Here is a 19,292-nt window from a genome sequence, read left to right on the forward strand (position 1 = left end):
CCGGGGTACCTGACCACCCTGTTTCCAGGATAACTGACTGCCCTGTTTCCAGGGTAACTGACTGCCCTGTTTCCGGGGTAACTGATCTCCCTGTTACCGCGGTAACTGACCGCCCTGCTTCCAGGATGACTGATCGCCCTATTTCCGGGGTAACTGACTGCCCTGCTTCCAGGATGAATGACTGCCCTGTTTCCAGGATAACTGACTGCCCTGTTTCCAGGTTAACTGACTGCCCTGTTTCCAGGGAAACTGACTGTCCTTTTTCTAGGGTAACTGACCGCCCTGTTTCCGGGGTAACTGATCACCCTTTTTCCGGGGTAACTGACCGCCCTCTTTCCAGGATAACTGACCGCCCTATTTCCGGGATATCTGACCGCCCTGTTTCCAGGATAACTGACTGCCCTGTTTCCAGGGTAACTGACCGCCCTGTTTCCAGGGTAACTGACTGCCCAGTTTCCAGGGTCACTGTTCACCCTGTTTCCGGGATAACTGACTGCCCTGTTTCCGGGATAGCTCACTGCCCTGTTTCCAGGGTAACTGACTGCCCTGTTTCCAAGGGAAATGACTGCCTGTTTCCAGGGTAACTGACGAACCTGTTTCCAGGGTGACTGACTGCCCTGTTTCCAGGGTAACTGACTGCCCTCTTTCCGGGGTAACTGACTGCCCTGTTTCCAGGCTAACTGACTGCCCTGTTTCCAGGATAACTGATCACCCTGTTTTCGGGGTAACTGACAAATCTGTTTCCAGGGTTACTGACCGCCCTGTTTCCGGGGTAACTGACTGCCCAGTTTCCAGGGTAACTAATCACCCTGTTTCCAGGGTAACTGACTGCCAAGTTTCCAGGGTAACTGATCACCCTGTTTCCGGGATAACTGACTGCCCTGTTTGCGGGATAACTGACTGCCCTGTTTCCAGGGAAACTGACTGCCCTGTTTCCGAGATAACTGATCACCCTGTTTCCGGCGTAACTGATCACCCTTTTTCCGGGGTAAGTGACTGCCCTGTTTCCAGGGTAACTGATCTCCCTGTTTCCTGTGTAACTGATCACCCTGTTTCCAGGGCAACTGACCGCCCTGTTTCCGGGGCTAACTGACTGCCCTGTTTCCGGAATAACAGACTGCCCTCTTTCCAGGGTAACTGACTGCCCTGTTTCCGGGGTAACAGACTGCCCTGTTTCAGGGTAACTGATCACCCAGTTTCCGGTATAACTGACAGCCCTGTTTCCGGGATAACTGACTGCCCTGTTTCCAGGGTAACTGACTGCCCTGTTTCCGGGGTAACTGACTGCCCTGTTTCCAGGCTAACTGACTGCCCTGTTTCCAGGATAACTGATCACCCTGTTTCTTGGGTAACTGACTAATCTGTTTCCAGGGTTACTGACCGCCCTGTTTCCGGGGTAACTGACTGCCCTGTTTCCAGGCTAACTGACTGCCCTGTTTCCAGGATAACTGATCACCCTGTTTCTTGGGTAACTGACTAATCTGTTTCCAGGGTTACTGACCGCCCTGTTTCCGGGGTAACTGACTGCCCTGCTTCCGGGGTAACTGACCGCCCTGTTTCCAGGATAACTGATCACACTGTTTCCGGGGTAACTGACCACCCTGTTTCCAGGGTAACTGACCACCCTGTTTCCAGGGGAACTGACTGCCCAGTTTCCGGTGTAACTGACTGCCCTGTTTCCAGGGTAACAGACTGCCCAGTTTCCAGGGTAACCGATCACCCTTTTTCCGGGATAACTGACTGCCCTGTTTCCGGGATAACTGTCTGCCCTGTTTCCAGGGTAACTGATCACCCTGTTTCCGGGATAACTGACTGCCCTGTTTCCAGGGTAACTGACTGCCCTGTTTCTGGGATAACTGACTGCCCTGTTTCCAGGGTAACTGACTGCCCTGTTTCCAGGGAAACTGATCACCCTGTCTCAGGGATAACTGACTGCCCTGTTTCCGGGATAACTGACTGCCCTGTTTCCAGGGTAACTGACTGCCCTGTTTCCAGGGTATCTGATCACCCTGTTTCCGGGATAACTGACTGCCCTGTTTCCAGGGTAACTGGCTGCCCTGTTTCCAGGGTAACTGACTGCCCTGTTTCCAGAGTAACTGACTGCCCTGTTTCCAGGGTAACTGACCGCCCTGTTTCCAGGTTAACTGACTGCCCTGTTTCCGGGATAACTGAATGCCCTGTTTCCGGGGTAACTGACTGCCCTGTTTCCAGGCTAACTGACTGCCCTGTTTCCAGAATAACTGATCACCCTGTTTTCGGGGTAAGTGACTAATCTGTTTCCAGGGTTACTGACCGCCCTGTTTCCGGGGTAAATGACTGCCCTGTTTCCGGGGTAACTGACTGCCCTGTTTCCAGGCTAACTGACTGCCCTGTTTCCAGGATAACTGATCACCCTGTTTTCGGGGTAACTGACTAATCTGTTTCCAGGGTTACTGACCGCCCTGTTTCCGGGGAAACTGACTGCCCAGTTTCCAGGGTAACTAATCACCCTGTTTCCAGGGTAACTGACTGCCCAATTTCCAGGGTAACTGATCACCCTGTTTCCGGGATAACGTACTGCCCTGCTCCGGGATAACTGACTGACCTGTTTCCAGGGTAACTGACTGCCCTCTTTCCGGGGTAACTGACTGCCCTGTTTCCAGGCTAACTGACTGCCCTGTTTCCAGGATAACTGATCACCCTGTTTTCGGGGTAACTGACTAATCTGTTTCCAGGGTTACTGACCGCCCTGTTTCCGGGGTAACTGACTGCCCAGTTTCCAGGGTAACTAATCACCCTGTTTCCAGGGTAACTGACTGCCCAGTTTACAGGGTAACTGATCACCCTGTTTCCGGGATAACTGACTGCCCTGTTTCCGGGATAACTGACTGCCCTGTTTCCAGGGTAACTGACTGCCCTGTTTCCGGGATAACTGATCACCCTGTTTCCGGCGTAACTGATCACCCTTCTCCGGGGTAACTGACCGCCCTGCTTCCGGGATAACTGACTGCCCTGTTTCCAGGGTAACTGACTGCCCAGTTTCCAGGGTAACTGACTGCCCTTTTTCCGGGATAACTGACTGCCCTGTTTCCAGGGTAACTGACTGCCCTGTTTCTGGGGTAACTGACTGCCCTGTTTCCAGGGAAACTGATCACCCTGTTTCCGGGATAACTGACTGCCCTGTTTCCGGGATAACTGACTGCCCTGTTTCCGGGGTAACTGACTGCCCTGTTTCTGGGGTAACTGACTGCCCTGTTTCCAGGTCATCTGATCACCCTGTTTCCGGGATAACTGACTGCCCTGTTTCCAGGGTAACTGACTGCCCTGTTTCCGGAGTAACTGACTGCCCTGTTTCCGGGGTAACTGACCGCCCTGTTTCCAGGTTAACTAATCACCCTGTTTCCAGGGTAACTGACTGCCCAGTTACCAGGGTAACTGATCACCCTGTTTCCGGGATAACTGACTGCCCTGTTTCCGGGATAACTGACTGCCCTGTTTCCAGGCTAACTGACTGCCCTGTTTCCAGGGTAACTGACTGCCCTGTTTCCAGGCGAACTGACTGCCCTGTTTCCAGGATAACTGATCACCCTGTTTTCGGGGTAACTGACAAATCTGTTTCCAGGGTTACTGACCGCCCTGTTTCCGGGGTAACTGACTGCCCAGTTTCCAGGGTAACTAATCACCCTGTTTCCAGGGTAACTGACTGCCAAGTTTCCAGGGTAACTGATCACCCTGTTTCCGGGATAACTGACTGCCCTGTTTGCGGGATAACTGACTGCCCTGTTTCCAGGGAAACTGACTGCCCTGTTTCCGAGATAACTGATCACCCTGTTTCCGGCGTAACTGATCACCCTTTTTCCGGGGTAACTGACTGCCCTGTTTCCAGGGTAACTGATCTCCCTGTTTCCTGTGTAACTGATCAAACTGTTTCCAGGGCAACTGACTGCCCTGTTTCCGGGGTAACTGACTGCCCTGTTTCTGGGATAACTGACTGCCCTGTTTCCAGGGTAACTGACTGCCCTGTTTCCAGGGAAACTGATCACCCTGTTTCAGGGATAACTGACTGCCCTGTTTCCGGGATAACTAACTGCCCTGTTTCCAGGGTAACTGACTGCCCTGTTTCCAGGGTATCTGATCACCCTGTTTCCGGGATAACTGACTGCCCTGTTTCCAGGGTAACTGGCTGCCCTGTTTCCAGGGTAACTGACTGCCCTGTTTCCAGAGTAACTGACTGCCCTGTTTCCAGGGTAACTGACCGCCCTGTTTCCAGGTTAACTGACTGCCCTGTTTCCGGGATAACTGAATGCCCTGTTTCCGGGGTAACTGACTGCCCTGTTTCCAGGCTAACTGACTGCCCTGTTTCCAGAATAACTGATCACCCTGTTTTCGGGGTAAGTGACTAATCTGTTTCCAGGGTTACTGACCGCCCTGTTTCCGGGGTAAATGACTGCCCTGTTTCCGGGGTAACTGACTGCCCTGTTTCCAGGCTAACTGACTGCCCTGTTTCCAGGATAACTGATCACCCTGTTTTTGGGGTAACTGACTAATCTGTTTCCAGGGTTACTGACCGCCCTGTTTCCGGGGTAACTGACTGCCCAGTTTCCAGGGTAACTAATCACCCTGTTTCCAGGGTAACTGACTGTCCTGTTTCCAGGGTAACTGATCACCCTGTTTCCGGGATAACGTACTGCCCTGCTCCGGGATAACTGACTGCCCTGTTTCCAGGGTAACTGACTGCCCTCTTTCCGGGGTAACTGACTGCCCTGTTTCCAGGCTAACTGACTGCCCTGTTTCCAGGATAACTGATCACCCTGTTTTCGAGGTAACTGACTAATCTGTTTCCAGGGTTACAGAACGCCCTGTTTCCGGGGTAACTGACTGCCCAGTTTCCAGGGTAACTAATCACCCTGTTTCCAGGGTAACTGAGTGCCCAGTTTCCAGGGTAACTGATCACCCTGTTTCCGGGATAACTGACTGCCCTGTTTCCGGGATAACTGACTGCCCTGTTTCCAGGGTAACTGACTGCCCTGTTTCCGGGATAACTGATCACCCTGTTTCCGGCGAAACTGATCACCCTTTTTCCGGGGTAACTGACCGCCCTGCTTCCGGGATAACTGACTGCCCTGTTTCCAGGGGAACTGACTGCCCAGTTTCCAGGGTAACTGACTGCCCTTTTTCCGGGATAACTGACTGCCCTGTTTCCAGGGTAACTGACTGCCCTGTTTCTGGGGTAACTGACTGCCCTGTTTCCAGGGAAACTGATCACCCTGTTTCCGGGATAACTGACTGCCCTGTTTCCAGGATAACTGACTGCCCTGTTTCCGGGGTAACTGACTGCCCTGTTTCTGGGGTAACTGACTGCCCAGTTTCCAGGGCATCTGATCACCCTGTTTCTGGGATAACTGACTGCCCTGTTTCCAGGGTAACTGACTGCCCTGTTTCCGGAGTAACTGACTGCCCTGTTTCCGGGGTAACGGACCGCCCTGTTTCCAGCTTAACTGACTGCCTTGTTTCCGGGATAACTGACTGCCCTGTTTCCGGGGTAACTGACCGCCCTGATTCCAGGATAACTGATCACCCTGTTTCCGGGGTAACTGACCACCCTGTTTCCAGGATAACTGACTGCCCTGTTTCCAGGGTAACTGACTGCCCTGTTTCCGGGGTAACTGATCTCCCCATTACCGCGGTAACTGACTGCCCTGTTTCCAGGCTAACTGACTGCCCTGTTTCCAGGATAACTGATCACCCTGTTTCTTGGGTAACTGACTAATCTGTTTCCAGGGTTACTGACCGCCCTGTTTCCGGGGTAACTGACTGCCCTGCTTCCGGGGTAACTGACCGCCCTGTTTCCAGGATAACTGATCACACTGTTTCCGGTGTAACTGACTGCCCTGTTTCCAGGGTAACTGACTGCCCAGTTTCCAGGGTAACCGATCACCCTTTTTCCGGGATAACTGACTGCCCTGTTTCCGGGATAACTGTCTGCCCTGTTTCCAGGGTAACTGATCACCCTGTTTCCGGGATAACTGACTGCCCTGTTTCCAGGGTAACTGACTGCCCTGTTTCTGGGATAACTGACTGCCCTGTTTCCAGGGTAACTGACTGCCCTGTTTCCAGGGAAACTGATCACCCTGTTTCAGGGATAACTGACTGCCCTGTTTCCGGGATAACTGACAGCCCTGTTTCCAGGGTAACTGACTGCCCTGTTTCTGGGGTAACTGACTGCCCTGTTTCCAGGGTATCTGATCACCCTGTTTCCGGGAAAACTGACTGCCCTGTTTCCAGGGTAACTGGCTGCCCTGTTTCCAGGGTAACTGACTGCCCTGTTTCCAGAGTAACTGACTGCCCTGTTTCCAGGATAACTGACTGCCCTGTTTGCGGAGTAGCTCACTGCCCTGTTTCCAGGGTAACTGACTGCCCTGTTTCAAAGGGAAATGACTGCCCTGTTTCCAGGGTAACTGACGAACCTGTTTCCAGGGTGACTGACTGCCCTGTTTCCAGGGTAACTGACTGCCCAGTTTCCGGGGTAACTGACTGCCCTGTTTCCAGGGTAACTGACTGCCCTCTTTCCGGGGTAACTGACTGCCCTGTTTCCAGGCTAACTGACTGCCCTGTTTCCAGGATAACTGATCACCCAGTTTTCGGGGTAACTGACTAATCTGTTTCCAGGGTTACTGACCGCCCTGTTTCCGGGGTAACTGACTGCCCAGTTTCCAGGGTAACTAATCATCCTGTTTCCAGGGTAACTGACTGCCCAGTTTCCAGGGTAACTGATCACCCTGTTTCCGGGATAACTGACTGCCCTGTTTCCGGGATAACTGACTGCCCTGTTTCCAGGCTAACTGACTGCCCTGTTTCCAGGGTAACTGACTGCCCTGTTTCCAGGCTAACTGACTGCCCTGTTTCCAGGATAACTGATCACCCTGTTTTCGGGGTAACTGACAAATCTGTTTCCAGGGTTACTGACCGCCCTGTTTCCGGGGTAACTGACTGCCCAGTTTCCAGGGTAACTAATCACCCTGTTTCCAGGGTAACTGACTGCCAAGTTTCCAGGGTAACTGATCACCCTGTTTCCGGGATAACTGACTGCCCTGTTTGCGGGATAACTGACTGCCCTGTTTCCAGGGAAACTGACTGCCCTGTTTCCGAGATAACTGATCACCCTGTTTCCGGCGTAACTGATCACCCTTTTTCCGGGGTAAGTGACTGCCCTGTTTCCAGGGTAACTGATCTCCCTGTTTCCTGTGTAACTGATCACCCTGTTTCCAGGGCAACTGACCGCCCTGTTTCCGGGGTAACTGACTGCCCTGTTTCCGGGGAACAGACTGCCCTGTTTCAGGGTAACTGATCGCCCAGTTTCCGGTATAACTGACAGCCCTGTTTCCGGGATAACTGACTGCCCTGTTTCCAGGGTAACTGACTGCCCTGTTTCCGAGGTAACTGACTGCCCTGTTTCCAGGCTAACTGACTGCCCTGTTTCCAGGATAACTGATCACCCTGTTTCTTGGGTAACTGACTAATCTGTTTCCAGGGTTACTGACCGCCCTGCTTCCGGGGTAACTGACTGCCCTGCTTCCGGGGTAACTGACCGCCCTGTTTCCAGGATAACTGATCACACTGTTTCCGGGGTAACTGACCACCCTGTTTCCAGGGGAACTGACTGCCCAGTTTCCGGTGTAACTGACTGCCCTGTTTCCAGGGTAACTGACTGCCAAGTTTCCAGGGTAACCGATCACCCTTTTTCCGGGATAACTGACTGCCCTGTTTCCAGGATAACTGTCTGCCCTGTTGCCAGGGTAACTGATCACCCTGCTTCCGGGATAACTGACTGCCCTGTTTCCAGGGTAACTGACTGCCCTGTTTCCAGGGTTACTGACCGCCCTGTTTCCGGGGTAACTGACTGCCCTGTTTCCGGGGTAACTGACCGCCCTGATTCCAGGATAACTGATCACCCTGTTTCCGGGGTACCTGACCACCCTGTTTCCAGGATAACTGACTGCCCTGTTTCCAGGGTAACTGACCGCCCTGTTTCCGGGGTAACTGATCACCCTTTTTCCGGGGTAACTGACCGCCCTCTTTCCAGGATAACTGACCGCCCTATTTCCGGGGTATCTGACCGCCCTGTTTCCAGGATAACTGACTGCCCTGTTTCCAGGGTAACTGACCGCCCTGTTTCCAGGGTAACTGACTGCCCAGTTTCCAGGGTCACTGTTCACCCTGTTTCCGGGATAACTGACTGCCCTGTTTCCAGGGTAACTGACTGCCCTGTTTCGTTGGGAAATGACTGCCCTGTTTCCAGGGTAACTGACGAACCTGTTTCCAGGGTGACTGACTGCCCTGTTTCCAGGGTAACTGACTGCCCTCTTTCCGGGGTAACTGACTGCCCTGTTTCCAGGCTAACTGACCGCCCTGTTTCCAGGATAACTGATCACCCAATTTTCGGGGTAACTGACTAATCTGTTTCCAGGGTTACTGACCGCCCTGTTTCCGGGGTAACTGACTGCCCAGTTTCCAGGGTAACTAATCACCCTGATTCCAGGGTAACTGACTGCCAAGTTTCCAGGGTAACTGATCACCCTGTTTCCGGGATAACTGACTGCCCTGTTTGCGGGATAACTGACTGCCCTGTTTCCAGGGAAACTGACTGCCCTGTTTCCGAGATAACTGATCACCCTGTTTCCGGCGTAACTGATCACCCTTTTTCCGGGGTAAGTGACTGCCCTGTTTCCAGGGTAACTGATCTCCCTGTTTCCTGTGTAACTGATCACCCTGTTTCCAGGGCAACTGACCGCCCTGTTTCCGGGGTAACTGACTGCCCTGTTTTCGGAATAACAGACCGCCCTCTTTCCAGGGTAACTGACTGCCCTGTTTCCGGCATAACAGACTGCCCTGTTTCAGGTTAACTGATCACCCAGTTTCCGGTATAACTGACAGCCCTGTTTCCGGGATAACTGACTGCCCTGTTTCCAGGGTAACTGACTGCCCTGTTTCCGGGGTAACTGACTGCCCTGTTTCCAGGCTAACTGACTGCCCTGTTTCCAGGATAACTGATCACCCTGTTTCTTGGGCAACTGACTAATCTGTTCCAGGGTTACTGACCGCCCTGTTTCCGGGGTAACTGACTGCCCTGCTTCCGGGGTAACTGACCGCCCTGTTTCCAGGATAACTGATCACACTGTTTCCGGGGTAACTGACCACCCTGTTTCCAGGGTAACTGACCACCCTGTTTCCAGGGGAACTGACTGCCCAGTTTCCGGTGTAACTGACTGCCCTGTTTCCAGGGTAACAGACTGCCCAGTTTCCAGGGTAACCGATCACCCTTTTTCCGGGATAACTGACTGCCCTGTTTCCGGGATAACTGTCTGCCCTGTTTCCAGGGTAACTGATCACCCTGTTTCCGGGAAAACTGACTGCCCTGTTTCCAGGGTAACTGACTGCCCTGTTTCTGGGATAACTGACTGCCCTGTTTCCAGGGTAACTGACTGCCCTGTTTCCAGGGAAACTGATCACCCTGTTTCAGGGATAACTGACTGCCCTGTTTCCGGGGTAACTGACTGCCCTGTTTCCAGGCTAACTGACTGCCCTGTTTCCAGAATAACTGATCACCCTGTTTTCGGGGTAAGTGACTAATCTGTTTCCAGGGTTACTGACCGCCCTGTTTCCGGGGTAAATGACTGCCCTGTTTCCGGGGTAACTGACTGCCCTGTTTCCAGGCTAACTGACTGCCCTGTTTCCAGGATAACTGATCACCCTGTTTTTGGGGTAACTGACTAATCTGTTTCCAGGGTTACTGACCGCCCTGTTTCCGGGGTAACTGACTGCCCAGTTTCCAGGGTAACTAATCACCCTGTTTCCAGGGTAACTGACTGCCCTGTTTCCAGGGTAACTGATCACCCTGTTTCCGGGATAACGTACTGCCCTGCTCCGGGATAACTGACTGCCCTGTTTCCAGGGTAACTGACTGCCCTCTTTCCGGGGTAACTGACTGCCCTGTTTCCAGGCTAACTGACTGCCCTGTTTCCAGGATAACTGATCACCCTGTTTTCGAGGTAACTGACTAATCTGTTTCCAGGGTTACAGAACGCCCTGTTTCCGGGGTAACTGACTGCCCAGTTTCCAGGGTAACTAATCACCCTGTTTCCAGGGTAACTGAGTGCCCAGTTTCCAGGGTAACTGATCACCCTGTTTCCGGGATAACTGACTGCCCTGTTTCCGGGATAACTGACTGCCCTGTTTCCAGGGTAACTGACTGCCCTGTTTCCGGGATAACTGATCACCCTGTTTCCGGCGAAACTGATCACCCTTTTTCCGGGGTAACTGACCGCCCTGCTTCCGGGATAACTGACTGCCCTGTTTCCAGGGGAACTGACTGCCCAGTTTCCAGGGTAACTGACTGCCCTTTTTCCGGGATAACTGACTGCCCTGTTTCCAGGGTAACTGACTGCCCTGTTTCTGGGGTAACTGACTGCCCTGTTTCCAGGGAAACTGATCACCCTGTTTCCGGGATAACTGACTGCCCTGTTTCCGGGATAACTGACTGCCCTGTTTCCGGGGTAACTGACTGCCCTGTTTCTGGGGTAACTGACTGCCCAGTTTCCAGGGCATCTGATCACCCTGTTTCCGGGATAACTGACTGCCCTGTTTCCAGGGTAACTGACTGCCCTGTTTCCGGAGTAACTGACTGCCCTGTTTCCGGGGTAACGGACCGCCCTGTTTCCAGCTTAACTGACTGCCTTGTTTCCGGGATAACTGACTGCCCTGTTTCCGGGGTAACTGACCGCCCTGATTCCAGGATAACTGATCACCCTGTTTCCGGGGTAACTGACCACCCTGTTTCCAGGATAACTGACTGCCCTGTTTCCAGGGTAACTGACTGCCCTGTTTCCGGGGTAACTGATCTCCCCATTACCGCGGTAACTGACTGCCCTGTTTCCAGGCTAACTGACTGCCCTGTTTCCAGGATAACTGATCACCCTGTTTCTTGGGTAACTGACTAATCTGTTTCCAGGGTTACTGACCGCCCTGTTTCCGGGGTAACTGACTGCCCTGCTTCCGGGGTAACTGACCGCCCTGTTTCCAGGATAACTGATCACACTGTTTCCGGTGTAACTGACTGCCCTGTTTCCAGGGTAACTGACTGCCCAGTTTCCAGGGTAACCGATCACCCTTTTTCCGGGATAACTGACTGCCCTGTTTCCGGGATAACTGTCTGCCCTGTTTCCAGGGTAACTGATCACCCTGTTTCCGGGATAACTGACTGCCCTGTTTCCAGGGTAACTGACTGCCCTGTTTCTGGGATAACTGACTGCCCTGTTTCCAGGGTAACTGACTGCCCTGTTTCCAGGGAAACTGATCACCCTGTTTCAGGGATAACTGACTGCCCTGTTTCCGGGATAACTGACAGCCCTGTTTCCAGGGTAACTGACTGCCCTGTTTCTGGGGTAACTGACTGCCCTGTTTCCAGGGTATCTGATCACCCTGTTTCCGGGAAAACTGACTGCCCTGTTTCCAGGGTAACTGGCTGCCCTGTTTCCAGGGTAACTGACTGCCCTGTTTCCAGAGTAACTGACTGCCCTGTTTCCAGGATAACTGACTGCCCTGTTTGCGGAGTAGCTCACTGCCCTGTTTCCAGGGTAACTGACTGCCCTGTTTCAAAGGGAAATGACTGCCCTGTTTCCAGGGTAACTGACGAACCTGTTTCCAGGGTGACTGACTGCCCTGTTTCCAGGGTAACTGACTGCCCAGTTTCCGGGGTAACTGACTGCCCTGTTTCCAGGGTAACTGACTGCCCTCTTTCCGGGGTAACTGACTGCCCTGTTTCCAGGCTAACTGACTGCCCTGTTTCCAGGATAACTGATCACCCAGTTTTCGGGGTAACTGACTAATCTGTTTCCAGGGTTACTGACCGCCCTGTTTCCGGGGTAACTGACTGCCCAGTTTCCAGGGTAACTAATCATCCTGTTTCCAGGGTAACTGACTGCCCAGTTTCCAGGGTAACTGATCACCCTGTTTCCGGGATAACTGACTGCCCTGTTTCCGGGATAACTGACTGCCCTGTTTCCAGGCTAACTGACTGCCCTGTTTCCAGGGTAACTGACTGCCCTGTTTCCAGGCTAACTGACTGCCCTGTTTCCAGGATAACTGATCACCCTGTTTTCGGGGTAACTGACAAATCTGTTTCCAGGGTTACTGACCGCCCTGTTTCCGGGGTAACTGACTGCCCAGTTTCCAGGGTAACTAATCACCCTGTTTCCAGGGTAACTGACTGCCAAGTTTCCAGGGTAACTGATCACCCTGTTTCCGGGATAACTGACTGCCCTGTTTGCGGGATAACTGACTGCCCTGTTTCCAGGGAAACTGACTGCCCTGTTTCCGAGATAACTGATCACCCTGTTTCCGGCGTAACTGATCACCCTTTTTCCGGGGTAAGTGACTGCCCTGTTTCCAGGGTAACTGATCTCCCTGTTTCCTGTGTAACTGATCACCCTGTTTCCAGGGCAACTGACCGCCCTGTTTCCGGGGTAACTGACTGCCCTGTTTCCGGGGAACAGACTGCCCTGTTTCAGGGTAACTGATCGCCCAGTTTCCGGTATAACTGACAGCCCTGTTTCCGGGATAACTGACTGCCCTGTTTCCAGGGTAACTGACTGCCCTGTTTCCGAGGTAACTGACTGCCCTGTTTCCAGGCTAACTGACTGCCCTGTTTCCAGGATAACTGATCACCCTGTTTCTTGGGTAACTGACTAATCTGTTTCCAGGGTTACTGACCGCCCTGCTTCCGCGGTAACTGACTGCCCTGCTTCCGGGGTAACTGACCGCCCTGTTTCCAGGATAACTGTTCACACTGTTTCCGGGGTAACTGACCACCCTGTTTCCAGGGGAACTGACTGCCCAGTTTCCGGTGTAACTGACTGCCCTGTTTCCAGGGTAACTGACTGCCAAGTTTCCAGGGTAACCGATCACCCTTTTTCCGGGATAACTGACTGCCCTGTTTCCAGGATAACTGTCTGCCCTGTTGCCAGGGTAACTGATCACCCTGCTTCCGGGATAACTGACTGCCCTGTTTCCAGGGTAACTGACTGCCCTGTTTCCAGGGTTACTGACCGCCCTGTTTCCGGGGTAACTGACTGCCCTGTTTCCGGGGTAACTGACCGCCCTGATTCCAGGATAACTGATCACCCTGTTTCCGGGGTACCTGACCACCCTGTTTCCAGGATAACTGACTGCCCTGTTTCCGGGGTAACTGATCACCCTTTTTCCGGGGTAACTGACCGCCCTCTTTCCAGGATAACTGACCGCCCTATTTCCGGGGTATCTGACCGCCCTGTTTCCAGGATAACTGACTGCCCTGTTTCCAGGGTAACTGACCGCCCTGTTTCCAGGGTAACTGACTGCCCAGTTTCCAGGGTCACTGTTCACCCTGTTTCCGGGATAACTGACTGCCCTGTTTCCGGGATAGCTCACTGCCCTGTTTCCAGGGTAACTGACTGCCCTGTTTCGTTGGGAAATGACTGCCCTGTTTCCAGGGTAACTGACGAACCTGTTTCCAGGGTGACTGACTGCCCTGTTTCCAGGGTAACTGACTGCCCTCTTTCCGGGGTAACTGACTGCCCTGTTTCCAGGCTAACTGACTGCCCTGTTTCCAGGATAACTGATCACCCAATTTTCGGGGTAACTGACTAATCTGTTTCCAGGGTTACTGACCGCCCTGTTTCCGGGGTAACTGACTGCCCAGTTTCCAGGGTAACTAATCACCCTGTTTCCAGGGTAACTGACTGCCAAGTTTCCAGGGTAACTGATCACCCTGTTTCCGGGATAACTGACTGCCCTGTTTGCGGGATAACTGACTGCCCTGTTTCCAGGGAAACTGACTGCCCTGTTTCCGAGATAACTGATCACCCTGTTTCCGGCGTAACTGATCACCCTTTTTCCGGGGTAAGTGACTGCCCTGTTTCCAGGGTAACTGATCTCCCTGTTTCCTGTGTAACTGATCACCCTGTTTCCAGGGCAACTGACCGCCCTGTTTCCGGGGTAACTGACTGCCCTGTTTTCGGAATAACAGACCGCCCTCTTTCCAGGGTAACTGACTGCCCTGTTTCCGGCATAACAGACTGCCCTGTTTCAGGTTAACTGATCACCCAGTTTCCGGTATAACTGACAGCCCTGTTTCCGGGATAACTGACTGCCCTGTTTCCAGGGTAACTGACTGCCCTGTTTCCGGGGTAACTGACTGCCCTGTTTCCAGGCTAACTGACTGCCCTGTTTCCAGGATAACTGATCACCCTGTTTCTTGGGCAACTGACTAATCTGTTTCCAGGGTTACTGACCGCCCTGTTTCCGGGGTAACTGACTGCCCTGCTTCCGGGGTAACTGACCGCCCTGTTTCCAGGATAACTGATCACACTGTTTCCGGGGTAACTGACCACCCTGTTTCCAGGGTAACTGACCACCCTGTTTCCAGGGGAACTGACTGCCCAGTTTCCGGTGTAACTGACTGCCCTGTTTCCAGGGTAACAGACTGCCCAGTTTCCAGGGTAACCGATCACCCTTTTTCCGGGATAACTGACTGCCCTGTTTCCGGGATAACTGTCTGCCCTGTTTCCAGGGTAACTGATCACCCTGTTTCCGGGAAAACTGACTGCCCTGTTTCCAGGGTAACTGACTGCCCTGTTTCTGGGATAACTGACTGCCCTGTTTCCAGGGTAACTGACTGCCCTGTTTCCAGGGAAACTGATCACCCTGTTTCAGGGATAACTGACTGCCCTGTTTCCGGGATAACTGACTGCCCTGTTTCCAGGGTAACTGACTGCCCTGTTTCTGGGGTAACTGACTGCCCTGTTTCCAGGGTATCTGATCACCCTGTTTCCGGGATAACTGACTGCCCTGTTTCCAGGGTAACTGGCTGCCCTGTTTCCAGGGTAACTGACTGCCCTGTTTCCAGAGTAACTGACTGCCCTGTTTCCAGGGTAACTGACCGCCCTGTTTCCAGGTTAACTGACTGCCCTGTTTCCAGGATAACTGAATGCCCTGTTTCCGGGGTAACTGACTGCCCTGTTTCCAGGCTAACTGACTGCCCTGTTTCCAGAATAACTGATCACCCTGTTTTCGGGGTAAGTGACTAATCTGTTTCCAGGGTTACTGACCGCCCTGTTTCCGGGGTAAATGACTGCCCTGTTTCCGGGGTAACTGACTGCCCTGTTTCCAGGCTAACTGACTGCCCTGTTTCCAGGATAACTGATCACCCTGTTTTCGGGGTAACTGACTAATCTGTTTCCAGGGTTACTGACCGCCCTGTTTCCGGGGTAACTGACTGCCCAGTTTCCAGGGTAACTAATCACCCTGTTTCCAGGGTAACTGACTGCCCAGTTTCCAGGGTAACTGATCACCCTGTTTCCGGGATAACGTACTGCCCTGCTCCGGGATAACTGACTGACCTGTTTCCAGGGTAACTGACTGCCCTCTTTCCGGGGTAACTGACTGCCCTGTTTCCAGGCTAACTGACTGCCCTGTTTCCAGGATAACTGATCACCCTGTTTTCGGGGTAACTGACTAATCTGTTTCCAGGGTTACTGAACGCCCTGTTTCCGGGGTAACTGACTGCCCAGTTTCCAGGGTAACTAATCACCCTGTTTCCAGGGTAACTGACTGCCCAGTTTCCAGGGTAACTGATCACCCTGTTTCCGGGATAACTGACTGCCCTGTTTCCGGGATAACTGACTGCCCTGTTTCCAGGGTAACTGACTGCCCTGTTTCCGGGATAACTGATCACCCTGTTTCCGGCGTAACTGATCACCCTTCTCCGGGGTAACTGACCGCCCTGCTTCCGGGATAACTGACTGCCCTGTTTCCAGGGTAACTGACTGCCCAGTTTCCAGGGTAACTGACTGCCCTTTTTCCGGGATAACTGACTGCCCTGTTTCCAGGGTAACTGACTGCCCTGTTTCTGGGGTAACTGACTGCCCTGTTTCCAGGGAAACTGATCACCCTGTTTCCGGGATAACTGACTGCCCTGTTTCCGGGATAACTGACTGCCCTGTTTCCGGGGTAACTGACTGCCCTGTTTCTGGGGTAACTGACTGCCCTGTTTCCAGGTCATCTGATCACCCTGTTTCCGGGATAACTGACTGCCCTGTTTCCAGGGTAACTGACTGCCCTGTTTCCGGAGTAACTGACTGCCCTGTTTCCGGGGTAACTGACCGCCCTGTTTCCAGGTTAACTAATCACCCTGTTTCCAGGGTAACTGACTGCCCAGTTACCAGGGTAACTGATCACCCTGTTTCCGGGATAACTGACTGCCCTGTTTCCGGGATAACTGACTGCCCTGTTTCCAGGCTAACTGACTGCCCTGTTTCCAGGGTAACTGACTGCCCTGTTTCCAGGCGAACTGACTGCCCTGTTTCCAGGATAACTGATCACCCTGTTTTCGGGGTAACTGACAAATCTGTTTCCAGGGTTACTGACCGCCCTGTTTCCGGGGTAACTGACTGCCCAGTTTCCAGGGTAACTAATCACCCTGTTTCCAGGGTAACTGACTGCCAAGTTTCCAGGGTAACTGATCACCCTGTTTCCGGGATAACTGACTGCCCTGTTTGCGGGATAACTGACTGCCCTGTTTCCAGGGAAACTGACTGCCCTGTTTCCGAGATAACTGATCACCCTGTTTCCAGCGTAACTGATCACCCTTTTTCCGGGGTAACTGACTGCCCTGTTTCCAGGGTAACTGATCTCCCTGTTTCCTGTGTAACTGATCAAACTGTTTCCAGGGCAACTGACCGCCCTGTTTCCGGGGTAACTGACTGCCCTGTTTCCGGAATAACAGACTGCCCTCTTTCCAGGGTAACTGACTGCCCTGTTTCCGGGGTAACAGACTGCCCTGTTTCAGGGTAACTGATCACCCAGTTTCCGGTATAACTGACAGCCCTGTTTACGGGATAACTGACTGCCCTGTTTCCAGGGTAACTGACTACCCTGTTTCTGGGGTAACTGACTGCCCTGTTTCCAGGATAACGGATCACCCTGTTTCTTGGGTAACTGACTAATCTGTTTCCAGGGTTACTGACCGCCCTGTTTCCGGGGTAACTGACTGCCCTGCTTCCGGGGTAACTGACCGCCCTGTTTCCAGGATAACTGATCACACTGTTTCCGGGGTAACTGACTGCCCTGTTTCCAGGGTAACTGACCACCCTGTTTCCAGGGGAACTGACTGCCCAGTTTCCGGTGTAACTGACTGCCCTGTTTCCAGGGTAACAGACTGCCCAGTTTCCAGGGTAACCGATCACCCTTTTTCCGGGATAACTGACTGCCCTGTTTCCGGGATAACTGTCTGCCCTGTTTCCAGGGTAACTGATCACCCTGTTTCCGGGATAACTGACTGCCCTGTTTCCAGGGTAACTGACTGCCCTGTTTCTGGGATAACTGACTGCCCTGTTTCCAGGGTAACTGACTGCCCTGTTTCCAGGGAAACTGATCACCCTGTTTCAGGGATAACTGACTGCCCTGTTTCCGGGATAACTAACTGCCCTGTTTCCAGGGTAACTGACTGCCCTGTTTCTGGGGTAACTGACTGCCCTGTTTCCAGGGTATCTGATCACCCTGTTTCCGGGATAACTGACTGCCCTGTTTCCAGGGTAACTGGCTACCCTGTTTCCAGGTTAACTGACTGCCCTGTTTCCGGGATAACTGAATGCCCTGTTTCCGGGGTAACTGACTGCCCTGTTTCCAGGCTAACTGACTGCCCTGTTTCCAGAATAACTGATCACCCTGTTTTCGGGGTAAGTGACTAATCTGTTTCCAGGGTTACTGACCGCCCTGTTTCCGGGGTAAATGACTGCCCTGTTTCCGGGGTAACTGACTGCCCTGTTTCCAGGCTAACTGACTGCCCTGTTTCCAGGATAACTGATCACCCTGTTTCTTGGGTAACTGACTAATCTGTTTCCAGGGTTACTGACCGCCCTGTTTCCGGGGTAACTGACTGCCCTGCTTCCGGGGTAACTGACCGCCCTGTTTCCAGGATACCTGATCACACTGTTTCCGGGGTAACTGACCACCCTGTTTCCAGGGTAACTGACCACCCTGTTTCCAGGGTAACTGACTGCCCAGTTTCCAAGGTAACCGATCACCCTTTTTCCGGGATAACTGACTGCCCTGTTTCCGGGATAACTGTCTGCCCTGTTTCCAGGGTAACTGATCACCCTGTTTCCGGGATAACTGACTGCCCTGTTTCCAGGGTAACTGCCTGCCCTGTTTCTGGGATAACTGACTGCCCTGTTTCCAGGGTAACTGACTGCCCTGTTTCCAGGGAAACTGATCACCCTGTTTCAGGGATAACTGACTGCCCTGTTTCCGGGATAACTGACTGCCCTGTTTCCAGGGTAACTGACTGCCCTGTTTCTGGGGTAACTGACTGCCCTGTTTCCAGGGTATCTGATCACCCTGTTTCCGGGATAACTGACTGCCCTGTTTCCAGGGTAACTGGCTGCCCTGTTTCCAGGGTAACTGACTGCCCTGTTTCCAGAGTAACTGACTGCCCTGTTTCCAGGGTAACTGACCGCCCTGTTTCCAGGTTAACTGACTGCCCTGTTTCCGGGATAACTGAATGCCCTGTTTCCGGGGTAACTGACTGCCCTGTTTCCAGGCTAACTGACTGCCCTGTTTCCAGAATAACTGATCACCCTGTTTTCGGGGTAAGTGACTAATCTGTTTCCAGGGTTACTGACCGCCCTGTTTCCGGGGTAAATGACTGCCCTGTTTCCGGGGTAACTGACTGCCCTGTTTCCAGGCTAACTGACTGCCCTGTTTCCAGGATAACTGATCACCCTGTTTTTGGGGTAACTGACTAATCTGTTTCCAGGGTTACTGACCGCCCTGTTTCCGGGGTAACTGACTGCCCAGTTTCCAGGGTAACTAATCACCCTGTTTCCAGGGTAACTGACTGCCCTGTTTCCAGGGTAACTGATCACCCTGTTTCCGGGATAACGTACTGCCCTGCTCCGGGATAACTGACTGCCCTGTTTCCAGGGTAACTGACTGCCCTCTTTCCGGGGTAACTGACTGCCCTGTTTCCAGGCTAACTGACTGCCCTGTTTCCAGGATAACTGATCACCCTGTTTTCGAGGTAACTGACTAATCTGTTTCCAGGGTTACAGAACGCCCTGTTTCCGGGGTAACTGACTGCCCAATTTCCAGGGTAACTAATCACCCTGTTTCCAGGGTAACTGAGTGCCCAGTTTCCAGGGTAACTGATCACCCTGTTTCCGGGATAACTGACTGCCCTGTTTCCGGGATAACTGACTGCCCTGTTTCCAGGGTAACTG

This window comes from Heterodontus francisci, chromosome 14 (assembly GCF_036365525.1).
Source record: "Heterodontus francisci isolate sHetFra1 chromosome 14, sHetFra1.hap1, whole genome shotgun sequence".
NCBI classification, from domain to species: domain Eukaryota; kingdom Metazoa; phylum Chordata; class Chondrichthyes; order Heterodontiformes; family Heterodontidae; genus Heterodontus; species Heterodontus francisci.